General features: G+C 46.6%; 1 protein-coding gene across 2 annotated transcripts in view; it reads left to right on the forward strand.

Annotated features, from left to right (window-relative positions):
* The first annotated feature begins 23,899 nt into the window (after window positions 1-23,899).
* RFX3 (regulatory factor X3) overlaps window positions 23,900-25,198 on the forward strand; it is a 127,634-nt gene continuing 126,335 nt past the window's right edge. For both annotated transcript variants that reach the window (XM_054179028.1, XM_054179029.1), the window contains exon 1: window positions 23,900-24,205. The gene's annotated coding sequence lies outside the window, so the exon portion shown is untranslated. The remainder of the gene's footprint in view (window positions 24,206-25,198) is intronic.

Below are 25,198 nucleotides of genomic sequence, written 5' to 3' on the forward strand. Positions count from 1 at the left end.
TCTAATCTGTGTGTATATTCACTTAATCATGGTCATTTAAAAATATGTTAATTCAAAACTGTACAAGAAATTCAGTAGAAATTATGTCTAAATTCAGAAATTATACCCTGTTTTTTCTTAAAAGTGATGGAAAGTGAGGCTTCTTTCTTATCACATATATTGCACTTAATATCTTGTAAAATATGAGTGAGTAAGTACTGAAGTGCAATAGGGTTTATGTGATTCACAAAGATTAAGAAAATACCTCAGCCATCACGAGTCTCTCAGTTACTTCATGCTCAAAAGCATTAACATGAAATAACTATAATGTTTGAAATAAGAATTGGTGATCAGAGAGAATGTTGGGATAGATCACACAGATGAAGTGCTGTAACAAGAAGATGGAAGGTCTGTAAGAAGGACAGGCCTGGAAGGTGAGGAGAGGACATAATTTTTTATGTGAGAGAGCAGTGAGAGAGCATGGATCTCTGCCTTGGGGTGGATGACGATGTGGGTGGGAGCTGATAGGTAAAGATTAATGGGCAGACTCTGGTGTTGGGATTTCTGTGTTTATTAAGAGTTAGGAAAGTTGACTCAGATGAGGGATGGAGAAAGAAAAAGAAAGCTTTCTACAGGTACATCAGCATGAAAATGAAGACTAGGGAAAATCTGGACTCATTGCTGAATGGGTTAGAGATCTAGAAGCAAGGGATGTGGGAAAGGCCATAGCATACAATACTTTCTTCACCTCCATCTTTAGAGGTAAAGCAATCCCAGGTCACTAAGAGCAGTGGAAAATATCCAGGAAATGCACACTTGTCCTTGATGGGAGAGCATCAGGTTAGAGAATATTTAAACAGACTGGATAACCATACATCCACAGGACTTGACAGGTTGCACCTACAAGTGCTGAGGGAGCTGGCCCATGTCATTATGAGGCTGCTCTCAAGTGTCTTTGAAAGGTCACAGCAACTGGGAAAGATTTTTGAAGACTGCAAAAAAGCAAACATCATTCTTAACTTCAAGAAGGACCCAGTGGGTGATTTATAAAACTACAGGCTGATCATTTTCCTCTCAGTCACACAGCAAGTGGCTAGGAGTAAATACAGGGTACTTTTTCTAGATATTTTGAGGAAAAGAAGATGACAGGTAGTAGTCAAAATGGATTTATAAAGGGTAAACCATGTGTGGCCAACCTGACAACCATTTACCACAAAATGACTGACTTGGTGGAAAAGCAGAAAGTAGTGGTTGCTGTTCATATCAACTTCAGCAAGGGTTTTGACACTGTCATCTCTAAAAAATTCTGACAAAATGATGAAGCTTGGACTACAAAAATGGAGGTGGCTGAACTGCCAGACCCAGAGGGCTGTGGTCACTGGCACAAAGTCCATTGGTGTGGGGTGGTCACTACTGGTATGCAAGAGTGATTGAGCCCTACACTGCTTAACAACTTCATTAATGGCTTAGAGATGGTGGTATAAGATACCAACCTTAGCAAACTTCCAGATGCTACAAAACTGAGATGAGTGCTGTTATTCAGAGGGACCTGGGCAGGCCAGAGAAATGAGCCAAAAGGAACATCACAGCATCCAAGGAAAGAAAGTGCCCAGTCATGTACTTGGAAAGAAAAAACCTTCCACCCAAGTCCAGGCTGATGTCTGACCAGCTTTGATAAAAAATGCTTCAAGGTCCTGAAGGACAAGCAAGCCATAAGAGAGCAACATGCCTTTGCAGCAAAGGCCAACAGCCTCCTGGGCCTCATTAGGAAGCATGCTAACAAATTTGGGCATGTCATCTTTCCTTTCTCCTCAGCCTTGGTGAGAGACATCTGGACTACTGTCTGCAGTCCTGGGCTGTCCAAGGCAAGATAGACATCACAGTATCACAGTATCACAGTATAACTAAGGTTGGAAGAGACCCCAAGGATCAACGAGTCCAACCTGTCTCCACAGACCTCATGACTAGACCATGGCACCAAGCGCCACATCCAATCTCCTCTTGAACACCTCCAGGGACGGTGACTCCACCACCTCCCTGGGCAGCCCATTCCAATGACAAATGACTCTCTCAGTGAAGAACTTTCTCCTCACTTCGAGTCTAAACCTCCCCTGGCGCAGCTTGAGACTGTGTCCCCTTGTTCTGGTGCTGGTTGTCTGGGAGAAGAGAACAACCCCTTCCTGGCTACAACCACCCTTCAGGTGGTCATCTCCAGGCTAAACAATCCCAGCTCCCTCAGCCTCTCCTCACAGGGCTTGTGCTCAAGGCCTCTCAGCAGCCTTGTTGCCCTTCTCTGGACACGTTCAAGTGTCTCGATGTCCTTAAACTGAGGGGCCCAGAACTGGACACAGGACTCAAGGTGTGGCCTAACCAATGCAGAGTACAGAGGCACAATGACCTCCCTGCTCCTGCCGGCCACACTATTCCTAATGCAGGCCAAGATGCCATTGGCCTTCTTGGCCACCTGGGCACACTGCTGGCCCATGTTTAGGCGGGTGTCAATCAGCACCCCCAGGTCCCTCTCTGTTTGGCAGCTCTCCAGCCACTCTGACCCCAGCCTGTAGCTCTGCTTGGAGTTGCCGTGGCCAAAGTGCAGCACCCAGCACTTGGACTTGTTAAATGCCATCCCATTGGACTCTGCCCATCTGTCCAGTCAGTCAAGGTCCCTCTGCAGAGCCTTTCCATCCTCTAACTGACCAACATCTGCTCCTAACTTGGTGTCATCTGCAAACCTGCTGATGACTGACTCAACCCCCTCATCCAGATCATCAATGAAGATGTCAAAGAGGATGGGGCCCAGTACTAATCCCTGGAGGATGCCACTGGTAACTGGCTGCCAGCTGGATGCGGCACCATTCACCACCACTCTCTGGGCTCAGCCCTTCAGCCAGTTCCTAACCCAGCACAGAGTGTTGATGTCCAAGCCACGAGCTGACAGCTTAGACAGCAGTTTGCTGTGGGGGAGGGTGTCAAAGGCCTTGCTGAAGTCCAGGTAGACCACATCCACAGGCCTCCCCACGTCCACCAGACAGGTCACCTGATCATAGAAGGAGATCAGGTTGGAGAGGCAGGACCTGCCCTTCCTAAATCCATGCTGGCTGGGCCTGAGCCCTTGGCCGTCCTTCAGGTGTGCAGTTATTGCCACCAGGATAATCTGTTCCATCACTTTCCCTGGCACTGAGGTCAGGCTGACTGGCCTGGAGTTTCCAGGTTCCTCCATCCGTCCCTTCTTGTGGATGGGGATCATGTTGGCCAGTTTCCAGTCATCTGGGACCTCTCCAGTGAGCCAGGACTGGAGGAAAATGATGGAGAGCGGCTTGGCCAGCACATCTGCCAGCTCTCTTAGCACCCTAGGATGGATCCCATCCGGTCCCATGGACTTGTGAGTGTCCAAGTGGCTCAGCAGGTCCCGAACTAATTCCTCATGGATTTCCAGGGCATCACACTGCTCCCCAACCCTATTGCCCAGCTCAGGAGGCCACTCATCCTGAACTCCTGCCTTGCTGTTAAACATTGAGGCAAAGAAGGTGTTCAGGACCTCAGCCTTTTCCTCATCTTCAGTCACCGTGTTCCCCTCCAGGTCCAGTAAGGAGTGGAGGTTCTTCTTGCCCTTCTTTTTAGTGTTGATATGTTTGTAAAAATGCTTTTTATTGTCTTTCACAGAGGTGGCCAGTTTCAGTTCCAACTGGGCCTTTGCCTCTCTAATTTTATTCCTACATAATCTAACCACTTCCTTGAACATACCTCGAGAAGCCTTCCCCTCCTTCCAAAGGTGATACAGCCTCTTTTTTTCCCTTAAATCCTTCAGGAGCTGCTTGCTCATCCAGGCCGGTCGCCTTCCCCGCCGGCTCATCTTTCGGCACGTGGGAACTGCCAGTTCCTGTGCCTTCAAGAGCTCCTGTTTGAAGTAGGTCCCACCCTCCAATGCACCTATTGGAGTGAGTCCACCAAGCAATTTCAAACATGATTAAGAGAATGAAGCATTTTTCATACAAAGAAAGGCTGAAATAGCTGGGAGTCTTTATCCTGGAGAAGAGAAGGCTCAGGGGGATCCATGATCTTACTGTATGTAAATACCTAAAGGACACAGTAAAGCAGATGGACCCGTACTCCTCTCAGTGATAGGAGAGCCAGCAATGGGTACAAATCAAAATACACAGAATTATATTTGAACATAAGAAGAAACTTCTTTTAATGTGAGGAGGGTTAAGAGTGGAACAGGATCTAGAGAAGCTGTGAAGTCTCTTTTCCTAGAGATACTCAAATTTGATGTGACACATCCCTGATCAACCTGCTGTGGCTGATCTGTTCTGGACAGGAGTGAAACTGAGGACTTTCCAGACATGCCTCAATGCTTCTGCAGCTCTGTGGCTGTAACCTCACAGTATGATGCAACAGTAGCACATTTTATTTATAAAATATCATAGAATCATAAAATGCTTTAGGTTGGAAAGGACCTTTAAAGCTCATTTAGTCCAACTCCACAGTAGTGACCAGGGACACCTTCAACTAGATCAGCTTGCTCAGAGCCCTGGCCAACATGACCTTGAAAGATTCTAGGGATGGGGCATCTAACACCACTCTGACCCTCATTCAGTCTACAACAATTACCCCTTGTCTTCTTGCAACAGGGGCCACTAAAAAGTCAATCCCTACCTTTCTTACAGGCCCCCTTGAAATATTGACAGGTTGCAGTAAGGTCTTCCAAGAGCCTTCTCTTCTCCAAACTGAACAATGTCAAGTCTCTCAACCTTTCCTCACAGGAGAGGTGTTCTATCCCTCTGACCACTTCTCTGGCTCTCTTCTGGACCAGCTCCAAGGGCTTTATGTCCTTCTTCTGCTGAGTATTCTAGATCTGAACACAGGCATCCACAGGTCTCATCATGGAATAAAGCACCAGAATCACCTCCCTTGATTAAACTCAGGTTGGCTTCCAGGATGTGACTGCACACTGCCAGCTCATGTCCAGCTTTTAATCTACCAGCACATTCTCTGTTGGTCTGCTCTCAACCACATCACCTGCAGGGCTGTTGATAATGGGGACTACCTTGACCCACATGCAGAACCTCGCATTTGGCCTTGTTGAACCTCATGAGGTTCACATGGAACCACTTGTCAAGTTTGTCCAGGTTCCTGTAGATGACATTCTGTCCCTCATGTGTCAGCTGCACCACTCAGCTTAGTGTCACCTGCACCACTCAGCTTAGTGTCACCTGCCAAACTTGTTGAGAGTGCACTCAATCCCACAATGTCTCTGATGAAGCTTAAAAACAGCACTGATTCCAATATGGACACCTAAAAGATACCACTTGTCCACAACCTCAGTCTACACACTGAGGCACTGAACACTACCCTATGGATGTGACCATCTAACCAATTCATTATCCACTAGAGTCCTTCTATCAAATCCATATCTCTCCAATTCTAAGAGAAGGATGTTGTGGGGAACTACATCAGAGGCCTTACAGAAGTCCTGAGAGATGACATTTGTAGCTTTTACTTTGTCCACTGATGCAATCACTCCATTACAGAAGACCACCTGGTAGGTCAGGCAAGACTTGCTGGCTACCTCAAATTACCTCCCAGCCTTCCAAGTGCCATTAGCATAGCTTCTAGGAGAATCTGTTCCATGATCATCTCAGGCATGAAAATGATGCTGACAGATCAGTAGAATAAACCAGGTTGGAAGAGACCTTCAAGATCATCACGTCCAACCCATCAACCAATCCAACCCACCTAATCAACTAAACTATGGCACCAAGCATTCCATCAAGTCTTCTCCTGAACACCTTCAATGATGGCGACCCCACCACCTCCCCAGGCAGCCCATTCCAATGGGCAATCACTCTCTCTGTATAGAACTTCTTCCTAACATCCAGCCTAAACCTCCCCTGGTGCAGCCTGAGACTGTGTCCTCTTGTTCTGGTACTGGCTGCCTGGGAGAAGAGACCAACATCTACGTGTCTACAACCTCCCTTCAGGTAGTTGTAGAGAGTAATAAGGTCACCCCTGAGTCTCCGCCTCTCCAGGCTAAGCAGCCCCAGCTCCCTCAGCCTCTCCTCATAGGACTTGTGTTCCAAACCTCTCACCAATTTTGTTGCCCTTCCAGCAACCCTTTGTTGCTGGACTCGTTCCAGCAAGTCAGCATCCTTCCTAAACTTGAAGGGCTGTGGTGAAGGCACATTATGCCCAGATACTGAATCTTGTCCCAGCATGTGGACAAGTTCCCCCTCCTTCAGGAGGAAGACAAAAGCCAAGGCATTAGCCAGGCCAGCACGCACCCAGCGCATTCAGTGCTCGTGCAAACACCAAATATGGGGAGAATTGTAGCTTCACGCTTTCTGTAGGCTGAAGCCAGTTGTTTATGAGAGTGCCCATTGGTCAAACCCAGCCTCAAGGAAATCTATAAGTATCACCCAAGTTGCGCCCCCCCCCTTCACTTTGTCTCTGTGCTTGCTCGAGAGAGCAACTCTCGAGCTCCAGCCTCTGTCATTGAGTTTATTGCTGTTTAGCTTCTGTTATACATGCACGCATACTGAAAGCCTCTGCATCGTGAGAAGCAGTTGGGAGGACCATCTCCACAGAGGGAGGACCTTCGCTGAGCCTGAGGAGCCCACGGTCGTCACAGCCAGTCGTATCGACAGGGAGAGCCCACCGTGCCACCAGAGGACTGGACCAACCCCCCGAGGGCAAGACCTGCCCAGTTGCCGGGGAGAAGGGACTTTGATCGAGATTGAGTCCATAGATGCCTAGCCCCGCCGTAGCGGGAGAGGAGCCACCACGTAACGCACCGGCAACCATCGCCCCACCCTGTCGTGCAAGCCGACTCCTGAGGGCCAACCCTACGGGCTGACCCCGACCAGGACTGATCCCTGTCGTCTGGAGGGAACCGACTGAGTCCTGAAGGGAACCTGCTTCTGAGCCAAGCCCAGGTTCCATTATTTCCCTCTCCACTGCTGCAGAGAGAGGAGACAGTAACTCAACATTGCCATCTAACTCATCTAGGAACCAGTCCAGCGACAGTCATCTGCAGGACTCCCACTTTGCTACAAATAACAGCTATAGAGCATCTTCTACGTGCTTTCCATCCACTAGCACTCAGATCGAAGTATCCGCGTCTAGCAGAGTAATCACTGACGTATAGATAGATTACAATACTGCTGCGTGTGGCCAGAAGCTGCCCGTGTTCCAACGACTCACCATCTAGTGGCCAAGTGGCGGAACTGCACCCTTTGTTATATAAATATGGAAATAGTCTGTAACTAGTTCAATTAAGTTCTAATTATAACACTAAGCCTCTTGTGGAATGTATTTCACGAACGTGCACTAGAACATGTATATAAGTTGGTGATTCATCGGTTATAAATAATTTTATAACTAATAAAAATAATATTTTCATAATTCCTATTTCATATTCATAAATTTAATAACCTCTTCACCACAGGGGCCCAGAACTGGACACAGGACTCGAGGTGCGGCCTAACTAGTGCAGTGTACAGGGGCACAATGACCTCCCTGCTCCTGCTGGCCACACTGTTCCTGATGCAGGCCAGGATGCCATTGGCCCTCTTGGCCCCCTGGGCACACTGCAGGCTCATGTTCAGCCTACCATCAACCAGTACCCCCAGGTCCCTCTCTGCCTGGCTGCTCTCCAGCCACTCTGACCCTTGCCTGTAGCACTGCATGGGGTTGTTGTGGCCAATGTGCAGAACCCGGCACTTGGATGTGTTAAATCTCATGCTGTTGGACTCTGCCCATCTGTCCAGCCTGTCGAGGTCCCTCTGCAGAGCCTCTCTACCCTCCAGCAGATCAATTCCTGCCCCCAGCTTGGTGTCATCTGCAAATTTACTGATGATGGACTCAATGCCCTCATCCAGATCATCAATAAAGATGTTAAAGTGCACAGGGCCAGCACTGATCCCTGGGGAACACCACTACTGACTGGCTGCCAGCTGGATGTGGCACCATTCACCGCCACTCTCTGGGCTCAGCCTTCCAGACTGTTCCTAACCCAGCACAGAGTGCTCCTGTCCAATCCATGGGCTGACAGCTTGACCAGGAGTTTGCTGTGAGGGATGGTGTCAAAGGCCTTGCTGAGGTCCAGGTAGACTACATGCACAGCCTGCCCCACATCCACCAGGCAGTCACCTGATCCTAGAAGGAGATCAGGTTGGTCAGGCAGGACCTGCCCTTCCTGAATCCATGCTGGCTGGGCCAGATTCCTTGGCTATCCTGTAAGTGCTGTGTGATTGCACTCAAGATGACCTGTTCCACAATCTTGCCTGGCACTGAGGTCAGGCTGACAGGCCTATAATTCCCTGGCTCATCCAACTGGCCCTTCTTGTGGATGGGCACCATGTTGGCCAGCTTCCAGTCTTCTGGGACCTCTCCAGTGAGCCAGGACTGCTGAAAAATGATGCAGAATGGCCTGGACAGCTCATCTGCCAGCTCTGTCAGCACCCTAGGATGGATCCCGTCTGGTCCCATGGACTTGTGGGGGTCCAAGCAGCTGAGGAGATCTCTAACTATCCCCTCCTCCTGGAACAGAGGGAAACTATGCTGCTCCCTGGCTCCATCTGCCAGCTCAGGAGGCCAGCTGTCCAGAAGACATTCTGTCCTGCTAGTAAAAATTGAGGCAAAGAAGGTGTTAAGTACCTCTGCCTTTTCTTCATCTTTAGTTACAACATTCCCCACCGTGTCAACTAAGGAGTGGAGGTTGTCCTTGCCCCTCCTCTTGCTATTAATATATATATAGAAGGATTTTTTGTTGTCCTTCACAGCAGAGGCTATTCTAAGCTCTAAACGCGCTTTTCCCTCCCTAATTTTCTTCCTACATGACCTAGCAACATCCTTAAACATTCCATGGGTGCTTCACCTTTCTTCCAATGATGATACACCCTCTTTTTTCCCTTAGTTCTTTTAGAAGTTCATTGCCCATCCAGGCTGGCCATCTGCCCCGGCGGCTCATCTTCCGGCACATTGGCACAGACGGTTCCTGTGCCTTCAAGAGTTCTTCCTTGAAGTAGGTCCAGCCCTCCTGGACCCCTTTGCTTTTAAGGGCTGTTTCCCAAGGAACCTTCTGAGTTAGTTCCTTGAGTAACCTGAAGTCCACCCTATGGAAGTTCAGAGTGGAGGTCTTCTTGCTGCCCCTCTTAGCTTGACTAAATACTGAAAATTCAATTATCTCACGGTCACTGGACCCTAAACACCCTCCGACCACCACATCATCCACCAGCCCTTCTCTGTTGGTGAAGAGGAGGTCAAGCATAGCCTTACCCCTGGTAGGCTCATGCAGCGCCTGGGATAGGTAACTTCAAATCCTTATAGCTGCCCATTACGGAGGGGTCATCTGGCAGCTCAGGCGTGGTGGACAGCTGTTCTTTGCCTGCAATCTCTACAGCTGCCACCCCAAATGCCCACTTTTGCCCTCAAGGGTCCTTCAAGCATCCCTCCCACAGAAAGTCAATGCCAAGAATGCAAGGTGCATCTGGACCAGTCACTATGTTGTGCTTTCCCCATTCATTCCCGGTCAGGTTTATCTCAGCCTGCAGTACAGTCAGGTCTTGTGAGCCCCCTGCGACTCCCTAAATGCTTATGGACTTATGGGATCAGCCCCTTTGTACCTCACAGTATCACAGTATCACAGTATAACCAAGGTTGGAAGAGACCTCGAGGATTATCAAGTCCAACCTGACTCCACAGACCTCATGACTAGACCATGGCACCAAGTGCCACGTCCAATCTCCTCTTGAACACCTCCAGGGACGGTGATTCCACCACCTCCCTGGGCAGCCCATTCCAATGACGAATGACTCACTCGGTGAAGAATTTTCTCCTCACCTCGAGTCTAAACCTCCCCTGGCGCAGCTTGAGACTGTGTCCCCTTGTTCTGGTGCTGGTTGCCTGGGAGAAGAGAGCTACAGAAAGTAGAAGGTTCCTGTTGTTAGAGAAAACATTCTGTTGGGCAAAACTGTTTGGGTATTTTCGCCCTCAGGAGAGGCCAAACCTGTCCAAGGGGTGGTTTCTGCTGAAGGTCCTGGTCAGTCTTGCTGGGTAATGCAAGAGAATGGTGAAATTCAGTGAATTCAACAAGGAAATCTAACTGTAGCTGAAAGAGTTTAAATTCAGAGTGTTGTACAGATACCACATCACACCCAAAGGAAGAATCCATGAAGAATCTATGGTGCACGAACCCTAAGAACAATGAGAGCCTTGAGTCAATGGAGAGACCCTGTTCCTTTGCTTCGCCTTGTCTGCGCAGAGACAAACTGTTTTCTGCTTTCTTTTTTCCTGGTGGTTGGACTTCTGAATCATCTACAGCTGAGGAAAGCCAGAAGGGACTATAAACTTTACTTATTGCAGATACTGGTTTAGATTACATGAATAGTAGTAACAGCCAATGAAATTGTTTAGAAGGGGTGGATTGTGGCACTTTTAGGCTATGCCTTTAAAATTTAGCTGCAGATTTTGAGCAGAAAAGTAGATAAATATAAATAATTCACTATTGGGTGTAAAAAGGAAACCAAAAGATTATTCTAAATTAATTTCCTTGGACAGAATATCTGGGATAGAAGCATTGTTCTATAAATATCTCACACATTTTTCTTCCGTTCTCATTCCTTCTTTTCTTCTCTGATCTGGCTGTTCTGCTGGGAGGATAACACCTTTGACCTTGAGATAAGACTAACACTGCTTTCTTCCAGCTTCTCTCTCTCTCTTTTGGTACAAGGGGTTTTGTGAGGCTTTGCGGGGGTGGGGAGGGGGCAGTGAAGCTTCCCTGGTCCTTTTGACCAGCGGGTTTCTATGCTAATTTCAGATTAAAAATACCTGTATAATATTGTAAATACTGTATATTTTGTACATATTCATTGCATTCCATTGTGGAGTGTAGTTTTTGCTTTGTAAGTACAGCTTCCATTTGCTTCCAACTGAGCTGGATGTGCTGAGTTAATGTGAATGGGAAACTCTAACCCACCACAGACAGCCTGTTCCTGCACCTTCAAGATTACTTTCTTAAAGTAGGTCCAGCCCTCCTGGACCCCTTTGTTTTTAAGGCCTCTGAGTTAGTTCTTTAAGTAACCTGAAGTCCGTCCTCTGGAAGTCCAGAGTGGAGGTTTTGTTGCTGCCCCTCTTAGCTTGACTGGACATTGAAAACTCAGTTATCTCATGGTCACTGGACTCCAGACGGCCTCCAACCACTACATCTCCTAACAGCCCATCTCTGCTGGTAAAAAGAAAGTCAAGCAAAGCCTTACCCCTGGTAGGCTCACACAGCAGCTGGGATAAGAAGCTATCCTCCATACACTCTAAGAACCTTCTAGACTGCCTCCTCTCTGCTGTGTTAAGTTCCCAGCGGGTTAAAGTCGCACATAAGAACAAGGTCTGGTGATCTTGAGACAGCCTTTAGCTGCCTATAAAATAATTCATCAACCTCTTTATCCTGGTTGGGTGGTCTATAACAGACTCCAACCAGGATGTCAGCCTTGTTGGTCTTCCCTCTAATTCTCACCCACAGGCACTCAACTTGATCATCCTTGAACCCTAACTCCATGGCATCTAGAGCCTCCCTGATGTACAAGGCCACTCCTCCACCCCTTTTCCCTCGCCTGTCTCTCCTGAAGAGCCTGTAGCCATCAATTACGGTGATCCAGTCATGTGAGTCATCCCACCATGTTTCTGTGATGGCAACTACATCATAACTTTCCTGCTGGAACAAGGCTTCCAGCTCCTCTTGTTTGTGACCCATGCTTCATGCATTAGTGTACATGCACTTCAGCGGGCTGCTGATTTCACCCCTGAATCCAGCTTAGCACCCCCAGACTCCTGTCTGGGGAGACTGGTTTCAGCCCCTTCCCCCTTCAGCCCTGTCAATGAGTCCTGCCAACTCCCTTCCTAGAACCCTTTTCCCTCTGTGGGACAGACTATTCTCATGTGCTAGGATCTTTCTCCCCCTCAGGGATGGATGTAGTCCATCTGTTGCTAGAGAACCTGGTGCCATAGAATGTTCCCCAAGATCAAAAAATCCAAAATTCTGGTATTGATGAAAAAATTACCTGGGCCCCTGGCCCCTCAACCAGTTTTCCCAGAACCTTGAAGTCCTTTTTGATTGCCTTTGGACCTCTGGTTTCAAACTCATTGCTCCCCACCTGCATAACTATCAAGGGATAGTAATCAAAGGACTGTACCAGACTCAGCAGTCTTCTTGTAACATCTCTGACCTGGGCCCCAGGGAGGCAGCAGACTCCCCTGTGGGAAGGATCTGGCTGACATATGGGGTCCTCTGTTCTCCTCAGGAGGGAATCACCAATAGCAAATACCATCCTCTTTTTCTCAAGGGAACAAGTCCTGATGCAGGGTTGGGCTGTTTTGCTTTAGGCAACACCTTGGATGGTGTGTCTTCTGTCTTCTCCTTCACCTCACCCTCAACTTCCAGTGCCCCACATTTGTTTTGCAAGGGCAGCTGGTGTAGTGGTGTGATGCTTTAGCTCACACACACCAACAATAAAGCACAGCTAACCCAGTTGGAGAAGTGAATCAATGCTGTATTTTACAAGCAATAATGAAGATGCAATGAATATATACAAAATATACAGTATTTACAATATCATACAAGAATTTACAGGAAATAACACAAACAGAGATCCTCCCAAGGAGGATGCCACCTTGGGTTCCTCCCAAACCTCTTTCTCCCTCCTAGTAGTTAATTAGGCAAAAAAGGAGAAAAGATAGAGAAAAGGATATTAAGGGAAATTCATTAGCTCAAAGCAGTTGTTATGAAAGTTCGTTACTCTTATCAGTTCCACTCCAGGGTCAGTTGCATGCTCTCTGGCCAAGAAACAAAAAGTCAGACAGACTGGAGCTGGAGTGACAGAGAGATATTTGCTGTGGTACATCTCACATCTGGCCAATGAAATTCGTTTAGAATTAATCTTTGTTTTCCTTTTCACACCCAACAATTCAGCTAGAGAATTCTGCAGCTGTCTTTTTCTTAAAGGCACAGCCTAAACTGCTGCAGTAAGGAAGGTGAGGGGAGCCATGAGGGTTTTACTTTGCCTCTTCTAACAGGGATCTGTACCCATTTCCTGATGCATCTTGGGTCACCTCCCTTTGCTAGGAGAGTCTGCAGAGCCTGGTTCCTCAAATCCAACTCCCTTTCACATTCCCTTACAGTCCTAAGTCCAGCAACTTCTTCCTTCAGTTCAGACACTAGATTAAGCAGATAATCGAGCTGCTCGCACCTAATGCAGGTGTTATCTCCATTGCCCTCCATTTCAGGTGCCAGGCTCCAGCACTCTCTGCAGCCAGTTGCCTGACACCTGCCTGCTTAAGTTCAACCTCAGTCTGGGTCAACATAGAACTTTTGAAAACAGCTTTGTGGTCCTAACTGGAGAACAATTCAGGAACAAGCCCACATGACTAAGCATCTCCCTCCCTCTGGTGAAAGCACCGCCGCTGCAGTAGCGTGTGTCCACGCTGCGCTGGCCTCTCAGGAGAGAACAAAACTAGCTCAGAGGGATGGGGGGGGGGACATGCTGCTCTGCACAGTGTGCTGCCCTGGTCCTGCCTCAGTACACTGCAGTTGTAGATCTGCCCCAGCTCATCTGCCAGGGATTTAAATGTGCCACTGCAGCAGTCTCCGCCCACAATGCACCGGCCAATCGGGAGAGAAAAAAACTGGCTCGGGGGAATGCAGGGCAGGGAAGTGATGTGCTGCTCCACACAGTGTGCTGCCCTGGCCCTGCCTCGGTGTGCTGCAGTTGTAGCAGCAGTTAGAATCATAGAATCAATAAGGTTGGAAGAGACCTCAAAAATCATCAAAGACCTCATGACTACTAAATCATGGCTTCAAGTGCCACATCCAATCCCCTGTTGAACACCTCCAGAGATGGTGACTCCACCACCTCCCTGGGCAGCACAATCCAATGGCCAACAACTCTCTCTGTGAAGAACTTTCTCTTCACCTCAAGCCTAAACTTCCCCTGGCACAGCTTGAGACTGTGTCCTCTTGCTCTGGTGTTGGTTGCCTGGGAGAAGAGACCAACCCCCACCTTTCAGGTAGTTGTAGAGTATCTCAGTTGTTGAGTATCTCAGCCTTTCTCCTTGTCTTTTGTTAACAGCTTGAGAGTCTTGCTTATCATGGAGGGTTTCTATCCTTCCTTTTCCAGCCATTCTTATCATTCTTTCTATCTCTTGCCAAGTTCAGCTCCAGCCATGCCTTGGCCTTCCTAATCATTTCCCTACACAACTGGGCAGAATCCCTATACCCTTTCTAGGATACCAGTCCCTCTTTCTGCTGCCTGTAATTTTCTTCTTGTCCTTTAGTTTGACCTGTAGGTCTCAATTCAACCAATGCTGCTCAGCAGGGGCTGGCAGCTCCCACTCCTGCCCTGATTATCAGCTGTTCTTCCTGCTTCCTCCCAACAGCAGCCCAAGTCCCCCAGTCAACCACCTGGGACAAATCTTTTAGGCAGTCACAGTCCACTTTTCTTAACTGCTGTGGTCAGGACAGACACATCTATGTCCATTTTATGGAGCACAGCCAGCATTGTCACCTGCTCCCCACTTCCACAAACAAAACCAGGCCTGGCTTTCTGGGGTGCAGCTTAGAGTCAGTAAGGAGCAGCAAGGTCTCCTGCAGAGACTGATGTACCCAAAACAACTCTCATGTCAGGTAGTGCGTTGTAAACCAAGTTTTTGCAAGGTTACAAGCCTGTGGCTTGGACAAAAAACAGTCATGGTTTTTGCTCTGAGTGCTATGTAGAATCAACCTCCAGGAGAGGCATCACAGGACAGTGAAAATGAGCTGAGGAATGTCACAGTCTCAGGCAGGTAAATGTAACTCTGCCCCCATGGAAGGGGCCATGCACTTTTGAATAATTTTACATGCTTGTCATGCAGCCTCCTAGAATGCTACCAAAAAGAAAAAATAAATCCAAAAATAGCAACATATTTTTAAGCTTTAGTATGTAACAGGTTTTGAGTTTGACAGATTTGATTGTGCAAATTAGGAAAGAAATGAAAATACACATAAGAGGCTTGAAGAAATGTTCTCTTTAGGCTCACTGCAATGGAAGGGAAAGTGCCATGCAAAACCTGTACATATTTATAACAAAAGAAGGCCACAAACCCCTTGATTTATACCACATCTTCCATTGCGAAATTATATTTGCATAATATTTTATGTGGTTGGTTAACTGACTCAATATGCAAACACCTATATCACAGACAAAGGCTGTTGTTTGCAAACTTCAGGCCTCCCAAAAGACCCTGGCAGTACTGGTCTTCTTCAGTCCAGCCTAGTGAGGAAGTATATCCCTATCTGACTTCGACAAAAACGCTGAATCTAAGTAAACAAGTGGATGATTTGGTTTATAATTGTATGGTGAATTTAAATTAAGATCTACTAGGCATATGTTCTTGAGGGTGGATAGTTGCATTAGAGAAGCTCTCTATTAGATTTAAAAAATTTATCTCTAAAATTAGCCACTCATGGTGCAGCTGGCACAGTTCTCACAAAGATTAGCATGCGTGGCATTCTCAAAAACATTCATTTACTACTTCAGCTGTCTGAAGGGTTTTTTTCTACAAAGGGCAATGCTCAGTTAGTCCTGAAAGCCGTAAGGAAGTCTAGCCAGAGACTGATGAAGGCAAGGACTTGCACTAACTCCACAGGACACCAGAGTGGGGAAAGTGACAATTAATTACTTTATCCTCTGTCCCTGCCTGGAGTGGATTGATTTAATCAGATCAGTGGGATAATGCCATTGACCCACAGATTGTTCGGCCATTGTCTTTGAGAGTAAGAGAGAAAATTTAAAGTCTCATGTGTGGCCAGGCAGCTGAACACCTTCTTCAGTGCGTGTACAAATGCCAGTGCTTAGATTAGGAAACTCTGGCATTGCCACACCTACAAGGTCATCAGTTTGGCACCATTCCCTGATATTTTAAAGCTGGAGTAAAATGACTTTTGTAAAACAATTTTAAATGCCTTTCTTAACTCTGATTACACAACTACACACTCTGAATTCTGTAATCAAAGAAATGTCTTCCAGGATTAGGGCTGAAGATTTTAGTCATTTTCCTAAAGAAAAAAGGATTCTTAGTAGCTGGTGTAATCTCAGATTTTGCATGGCAACCAAGCAATTTGTATTTTATTATTTAAGATACTGTGTGGCTTAATATATGCCTACTCAATGATTTTCATGTTTGTTATGTCAAATACTGAAGATTGATGAATTTCTTTTATACTGGATTTATTTTTTTTTAAACTCATTATAAAGGCAAAGCTTCTCTAGGAATATATCTTAATAGGATTTTAAAAATCATTACTGATGCATCTGTGTATGACACTGGCTTATTACAAACTCAGTGAAACCAAACTCTAAGAGACTTCAGATACTAATTAACATGTCAAGCTCCTAAATTAACAATGAATATGCCCACTAGAGCATTTTAGTTCAATCAACAGTGCATTATCAAGGCAAATACCTTATCACCTCCATTATCATGCTTTGATGCTTTTCATGCATCTCTTTAATGCTTGTTGTGCCCTGGTGAGGCCACAGTTTGAGGACTGTGCTCACTTCTGAGCACCACAGTATAGGAAAGACATTTTGGTCCTGGAGTGTGTTCAGAGAAGAGCAACAAGGCTGGTGAGGGGTTTGGAGCTCATGTCACACAAGGAGCAGCTGAGGGAACTGGGGTTGTTTAGTCTGGAGAAGAGAAGGCTAAGGGTAGATATTATTTCTCTCTACAACTACCTGAAAGGAGGTTGTAGTGAGGCAGGTTGGTCTCTTCTCCCAAGTAACTAGTGATAGGACAAGAGGAAGTGGGCTTAAGTTGTGCCAGGGGAGGTCCAGATTGGACATTAGGAAAAACTTCTTTACTGAGAGTGTGGTGAGCTGTTGGAACAGGCTGTCCAGAGATGTGGTGGAATCACTATCCCTGGAGGTGTTCAAGAAGTGTGTAGTTGTGACACTTCAGGATATGATTTAGTGGTCATGGTACCTGGGTTATGGTTGGACTCAATGATCTTAAAGGTATTTTCCAGCCTTAGTGATTCTACAGTTCTATGATGCAATATTGGTGTATACAAACTTCATGAGCCTTTTCAAGGCAACTTTCCAATGCAACCAAAGTGGAAGATACATTCCACAAGTGCACATAGTATGTTTTGTTTGCCAATATGGATGAAAGAACCTCAACTTAGTGACTGTGCTTCAGCCCCTTATATTCTCCAGTGGATGGCAAGCAGAGGTAAAAGCAGCAAGCTCTCAGTATGGACATCTTATGACACATTCTGGCGACCACTTTATGCACACAAAAGACAAGATGTCACCAGCTTTACATCTGCCCTTTACAATCAGCCTTCACTGTCAGTACTTGCTATGTTATTCCTTCCTCATCCCTGCAAATAACAGTATTGTCCACAACTTATGTCTTGAAACTGAAAACAGGGTGCCACAAGGCAAACTAGAGGTGTGATGGTTTAACCCAACCACATCAACAAAAACTCGGCTCGGGGAAGCAAAATGGAAAAGCTGTATTTACAAAGCTACAATGGAATGCAATGACTATGACCAAAATATACAGTATACAACATTATACAAGTTTTTACAAAAAGCAAACAGCACAGGAATCCCCCTTGTCCAGTAGGATGCTGCCTTGCTCCCCCTGCCAACCTCTCCCCTCCCTTTTTCCTCTGGTTAATTAGAAGAAAAGAGAAAAGGAGATATGTTAGGGAAATTTCAGTTAGTTCAAAAGTGCCATTAAGAATTTAGTAATACTTATCTCAAGGTTAGCCAATAAAGGTCTTCCATCCAGTGAGAAGCAGCTGGCATGCCAGTAGAAAGATGGAATTAGAACAGAATGTAAGATTGTAAAACTACATCCCACACATCTACCAATGAAATTTGTTTAGAATAATCTCTCATTTTTCTTTTTACACCCCACTATGCAGCTAGCTTAAAGACACAGCCTAAACTGTCACCAGAGGGAATCCAGGAATAGTGCACTTTCTACAGAAACTTGTGTGGACAGAAAGCTTGTGGTACCAGGAGGATACCAAAATGATGGTCTGCCAGTGATCATTTCAGCAAGTGCTGATGAGAGGACCAGTAGCTAGGGTAAAATATAATTTTAGAATTAATTTCTACACAGGAAACATACAGTTATTTTAATCAGAAGCCAGGAAATCCTGTGCAGCATAGTGGTACTGCCCATATAAAAGGGGACTTAGGAAACCATGAGGTGGGCAATACTATTGAGGCTTCTGACCATCAATGTGTGTAACCATGTCTTCCCACTTCCAAGATCAAACACGCAGCCTGCACTGCCAGCTGAGTCAGTAAAGCAAAAACAGTCCTACTGGGCTAGAACACCTCTCCTACGAGAAAAGGCTGAAAGACTTAGGATTGTTCAGTCTGGAGAAACGAAGGCTTTAGGAAGACCTTATTATAGTCTTTCAATACTTCAAGGAGCTTTCTAAGAAAGAAGCAGATAGACATTTTAGAAGGGCCTGCTGTGATAGGACAAGGGGTAATGATTTTAAACTAAAAGAGGGGGAATTCAGAGTAGGTATAAGGAAATTTTTTACAATGAGAATGGTGAACCACTGGGACAGGTTGTACAGAGAGATGGCAGATGCCCATTCCCCAGAATCATTCAAGGTCACATGCTCCGTGTGCTCCAAGTGCTCTGATCTAGCTGAAGATGTTCCTGCTCATTGCAGGGGATTGGACTACATGACCTTTAAAGGTCCCTTCCAACCCATGTTCTATCACACTTCAGGATGTTAACTGAAGAAGAAAAGCTATCACAAAAAAACACACAGTGTTCATGTAAACAGTAAGGTGCAAGCCACTATCACCCAGTACTACAAAACCCCAGCATATCAGTAGGCATTGAGAGAACATATATCACACATAGCTGTTCTACAAGCATGCAGATCACCACACAAGCGGAGATTTCACATCATGAAGGAGACAAGTGAACAACAGCATAAGGCAAGGGTAAGATTGTAACTGATTTTACTAATATTCAGCAAATAGCTAAGTAATAACTAACCAATTTACTTAAGCAGAATTTTACAGTAGTCTGTGCATTTATAACAGTATTCAAGCAAACCACAATTAGCAGCCAGTGTAGCCTCTAGATCTGCACTAAGTTGTCTGTACATCTCCTTTTTATTCTTCCCTTCATCATGAACACTTACAAGAATGGAAACAATAGGAACCAAGGGGACTAGACTTCACTGAAAGCAAAAGGGTTTGTTTCTTCATATAAGAATTACTGGACAGTAGGGTCTTCTTGACAAAAGATGCTGCAAATGCAAACTTTATGCATGAGTTCAAAGGAAGACTGGGAAAAATCTTGGAAAGGATTCCCTAGAGGTTATGAAAAAGATAAATCATGCAGGGTTCAGAAAACCCTGGATTGAAAATAGTCACATGGTGACAAAGTTAAAAAGGGAAATGCACAAATATACTTGTTCTTGTACTTCTCTAGGCATTAATTTAGCACTTACTGAGCTCCTAAGAATACTAGATTAGATGTACCCATGATCTGAATCAGTGTGACTGCTCTTACATGCTTTGATATTTTGTATTGCTTTTGTAACTGTTTCATAACTTATATAGAGAATGTATTCTGCACAATATGGCTGATAGGAATGACTTGTGGTATGTTTCAGATATGCTACAAATGACAGAATGTATCAGAAAATAATTTGGAAATACAAACAAGCTATATATTAGACTTAATAAGAAATGACCTATGTCATATGATATTGCTAGACAAGCTAATTATGCTCTTATAAGAAATATTCAAACTCTAAAAGATTCTGTGTTGGAAGAGTCCTGTGAGATGGCAATGTAATTCTGATTAAGATCAAAATTTGAAAGCCTTACAAATCATAGAATCAACCAGGTTGGAAAAGACCTTCGAGATCAAGTCCAACCTATTACCTAACACTTCATGACTAACTAAACCACAGCTTCAAGTGCCACATTCAATCCTTTTTTGAACACCTCCAGGGATGGTAACTCCACCAACTCCCTGGCCAGCCCTTTCCATTCTTCACTCTTTCTGTGAAGAACTTTCTCCTCAAAGTGAGTCTAAATTTCCCCTGGAGCAGCTTGAGACTGTGTCCTCTTGTTCCGGTGCTGGTTGCCTGGGAGAAGAGACCAACCCCTACCTGTCTACAACCTCCTTTTGGGTAGTTGTAGAGAGCAATAACGTCTCCTGCAAGCATCCTCTTCTCCAGGCTGAGAAACCCCAGCTCCCTCAGCCTCTCCTCATAGGGCTCTCACCAGCCTGGACACGTTCAAGTATCTCAATATCCTTCTTAAATTGAGGAGCCTAGAACTGGACACAGGACTCAAGGTGTGGCCTAACCAGTGCTGAATACAGGGGCACAATGATTTCTACGCTCCTGCTGGCCACACTGTTTCTGATGCAGGCCAGGATGCCATTGGCCTTCTTGGCCACCTGGGCACACCAATGGCTCATATTCCGCTGGTTCCACTACCCCCAGGTCCCTTTCTGCCTGGCTGCTCCCCAGCCACTCTGTGCCCAGCTTGCAGTGCTGCATGGGGTTGTTGTGGCCAAAGTGCAGGACCCAGCACTTTGACTTGTTAAATCCTATTGGACTCTGCTGGTCTGTCCAGCCTATCTAGGTCCATCAGGAGAGTTCTCCTACCAACAGATCAACACCTGCCCCCAACTTGGTGTTGTCTGCAAACTTACTAATGGTGGACTCAATCCCCTTGTCCAGATCATCAATACTGGGGGACACCACTACTGACTGGCTGCCAGCTGGATGTGGCACCATTCACCACCACTCTCTGGGCTTGGCCGTCCAGACTGTTCCTAACCCAGCACAGTGCTGCTGTCCAAGCCACGAGCTGACAGCTTGGCCAGGAGTTTGCTGTGGGGGATGGTGTCAAAGGCCTTGCTGAAGTCCTGGTAGACTACATCCACAGCCTTCCCCACATCCACCAGGTGGTTCACATGATCATATAAGGAGATCAGGTTGATGAGTAGTATTACAAAATGTAGTATCACAAAAAAGTAGCTAATGGGAACAGTCTTTTTTTCCATTATCATTCTCAGAATGAGAAATTCCAGTACAAACTGAGTAAGCTGTGTCCAGTTCTGGGCCACTCAGTTTAGGAAGGATGTTGACTTGCTGGAACGAGTCCAGAGAAGGGCAACGAAGTTGGTAAGGGGTTTGGAACACAAGCCCTATGAGGAGAGACTGAGGGAGCTGGGATTGCTTAGCCTGGAGAAAAGGAGACTCAGGGGTGACCTTATCACTCTCTACAACTACCTGAAGGGAGGCTGTAGACAGGTAGATGTTGGTCTCTTCTCCCAGGCAGCCAGTACCAGAACAAGAGGACACAGTCTCAGGCTGCACCAGAGGAGGTTTAGGTTGGATGTTAGGAATGGGCTGCCTGGGGAGGTGGTGGAGTCGCCGTCATTGGAGGTGTTCAGGAGGAGACTTGATGGGGTGCTTGGTGCCATGGGTTAGTTGTTTAGGTGGGTTGGATTGGTTGATGGGTTGGACGCGATGATCTTGAAGGTCTCTTCCAACCTGGTTTATTCTATTCTATTCTATTCTAAAAAGCCAATTCTTTTTTTCAGGGGTATTAAAGTTTGGATTCTGGCAACAAAAAGCAATACTTTTTTGGGTTTAGTCACTGGTAAAAATTTTGACTATATTCTAATTATTCTGTATCCACATATGAAGGCATAAGATTATTTTGAGCTATACAGTATCTAAATACAAAATACAAGGTTTCTAACAATACAACCACTTTTAATCAATAGCACTTTCATATTTCAATTTGGCATGTGTTTAATACTGTCATTAGTTATAGAAGTTCTATAAGTGATTGAATGTTTTTATTATCTTGGAATGAGTAACTGTTGACATGTTCAGAAAGAGATCTTCTCTTCAAAGGTTAAGACATTCTTTGATAAAGATCACATTCTGAGGCTCAAATTTGTAGGAATAATCACATAAAATTCCATGATTTGAGAATGCAAATCAGCAGCCCAGAGCTTTTATCTTTCAATTTTATTTACCACAGCTCATCCTGTTCATCTTGCCAAGCAAATAAGGTTGATGGCACAACATAAAAGACAGTACAGTATCAAGAAGGAAAAACCTTATGATCAACATTTTCTTTAGCAACATGGGTAAGATTAATGTTGCTAAAGCTGTACCACAAAAGTGAGTCATATTGCTCTGTCAATAATTTTCTGGTGAAAACACCCAATGTGCAACATCCCTTTTTGTTCATTGTTCACAAGAGATTTAAAACTCAATGAAAATTCAAATCCTCAAACCTTCCAATGTACTACCAGCTACATAAAACTCCCTGTATTTGCTGGATAGATAGACAGATGCTTATCAAAACATTTCACCTTCAAATGAACTGAATGCTTAAATGTATTCCTATATGTTTTTATTAAATTAGATTGCTTAATTTTTATGTTGTTTAGATTGGATATGAGGAAGGTTTTCTTTACTGAAGAAATTTCAACAGGCACTGAAATAAGTTGCCCAGGGAGCCACTGTCCCCAGAGGTATTCAAGAACCATGTCAGTTTGGCACTTTGAAACATAGTTTGATGACCATGGTGGTGTTGACAGTTGGACTGGATGATCTTAGAGGTGTTTTCCAGCTGAAACAGTTCTATTATTCTGTTATTATCTTAGTGTTTCTGATTGAGAAAACTTGTGTTGCAAGTGAGTGTAGCCTATTAAAGCATCCACTCACTGAGAACATCCCAGCAGTTACTAGGGTATCATCTCAGGAAGCACTTTCTGTAAATAGTGTTAGCCTATGGAGGTTACATGGGGCCTTGGAAAAAAAAGAAGTTAAACCTACTAACATTTTGAAAATCTTTGGTGAGAGCGATTTTGACCTGTTCTTGTAGCAATAAGGGTAACAGAGTGGTTGTAAGGTATGTGGCACAAATGTCTGGTGCTTATACCAACAGGTATGAGAAAGATGGAAAGACTGTTGCGTTGGTACAGAACACGTGAGGGCACAAATCAGTATATAGAGAGTCATGCAGAAATTGTGTCACTTGTAGAGATTACAAGTGGGAATTACGGGCTACGGAGCACGGCAGAAGTACTTTGCAGGTGAGAGTTGCATAGTTGTGGCCATTACATGTGTGGGCATCGGACATCGCCAGAAATCACCTCTAAAGCACTCGCCCCCGAGGCAACGGGAACACAAACTACCAGGGGGGAGCACTTGGTTTCCACAGCTGCGCATCAGCACCAAACCCACTGCCTCCGCCGACCCACGGCATGCACAGGGCTCAAAGCAAGGCCGAGTAGGGTCAGGCCGCCCTATAGCCTCGGCTGAGCCGGAGCGCGGCCTCGCACCTTTGCGCCTGATGAGTTCGGGGCGAGCTCGCTGCCCATGGGGCCACAGGGCTGTGGGCCCAGCCACTGCCGTTCCTCCCGCCTTAAAATGGCGGCAGCTGGGGAGCACCCCCACCGCCAGCGGCTCCTCGCTGCCATCTTTCGAGGGAAGGAGGCGTGGGACGCTGTGACAGGCCGCGGTGGGAGGGGGAGAGCAGCCGCTGCTGGACCTGACTCCTGCCTGTCCCAGCTGGCAGCAGCCCGCTCGCGCGCCAGCGGGCGCTATGCAAACCCCGCGGAGGGCAGCGCGCCGCAGACGAACCCCCGCCTCCTCGTCCGCCGGAAATGGCGTCAAGCGTCCGCAGGCTCAGCCCAGGGAGCACTCGCTCGGCCACGCCCCTCGCCGCGGGCCTCGCGCCGCCAGCCGCCGGGAGCCTCGCCGGGCGCCCTTGTACGCGCGCATCGGCCAGCGCTGCCGGCCCTCGCTCGGAATAAGGGCCGCGGCGGTGCCCGGTCTAGCTGAGGGAGCCGCCCCGGCGCTGTCCGTTAAGGCAGGCCCCGCCTCTTCCGGGCCTCTCCGGCGGGGCCGCCGCCTCCTCCTCCCTCGTTCGCTCTCCCTTTTGTGAGTTATAGCAACCGTTGCCTTGTGAATCAAGCGCCATAGTCACCGTAGTCCTGGAGACTGTTACCCATCAACAACAACCGCTCCTCTCCTGCTCCTCCTCCTGCTGCTGCTGCTCACCCCCTTCATCATCGTCACCCACAACAACAACAACAACAACAACAACAGCCGCCTCCAGCAGCAACGACAGCGGGAACAGCACCACAGCCCGCCTCAGCCCAGGTGAATATGCTTGCCGGCCGCACGCCGGCCCTCCCTCCGTTCTCCCTCCCCAGCCGCTGCCTCCCCCGTCCTCACAGCATCCTGGCTGGAGCTGTTCCCTTGGGCTTCGCGGTTGGTTGCGGTACAGCGAAGGGAACGTGGGTCGCCTTCCCTGCTCCCCCGCTTTCTCCTGCCGCCTCCCCCTCTCCCTCCCTCTTCTCCATCCTTCTTCCCCCACTCCCCGGCCCCGCTGCGCCTAGGTGTAGTTTGCAGTTTGGTGGGGAGCGCGTTCTTGAGAGGGGCTGTTGGGATGGGGGTGTCTGTTGGGCGGGGAGCGGAGCTGGCCGCGGTGCGAAGTGAGGAGGAAGAGAGGCTTGGCGGTCATGGGGACGGAGGCAGGCTTCTGGGACCTCCAGGACAATTGCTTGGATGCGGTGGGTATGCATCTTACTTGATCATGAGGGAATGGGGAAATCGGGGAACGAGGCTTTAGCCGCAGTCTAAGGTTACTTACTTTAAACCCGAAAAAACCGTTGGAGTGGGAGGAAAGATGAAGCCAGAGATGGATCCTGTAGCACACCAAGAACAGGGGGTGTTTTTCCCTTTTGGCTTACAGGGGCCTTGTTCTGATTTGATGCAGCTGCTCAGTGTTGTAGATCTTTGTGAACTTGCTGTACCTTTTAATGATACTCTTGTGCTATCGATCATTATCAATCACATTTCGGTGCTTTACGTAGCCCTAGAATTTGTTTTATTATTCGTAATTAATGTTGCTGCTTATTTTAGTGCAAGCTGTGCTTTCTTTGTATTCCGAAGTGGTTTTTTTCTTTATTCTATACCCCCGTCCACACACATGGAGAGTAGCAGGGTGTTTTCATTTCTTGCACTCGTTTTGCAGGAGATTATTTAAGTGATGCTTTCATATTGCCAGTGTAGTATGGAATAGTGTGTGCGTAGATCTAGTTTATGCATAGTGAGTTACATTCACAGGGAGAGAATCCATTTCAGTTTTCT

The sequence above is a fragment of the Dryobates pubescens genome, chromosome Z (assembly GCF_014839835.1).
Source record: "Dryobates pubescens isolate bDryPub1 chromosome Z, bDryPub1.pri, whole genome shotgun sequence".
In the NCBI taxonomy this organism is placed as follows: domain Eukaryota; kingdom Metazoa; phylum Chordata; class Aves; order Piciformes; family Picidae; genus Dryobates; species Dryobates pubescens.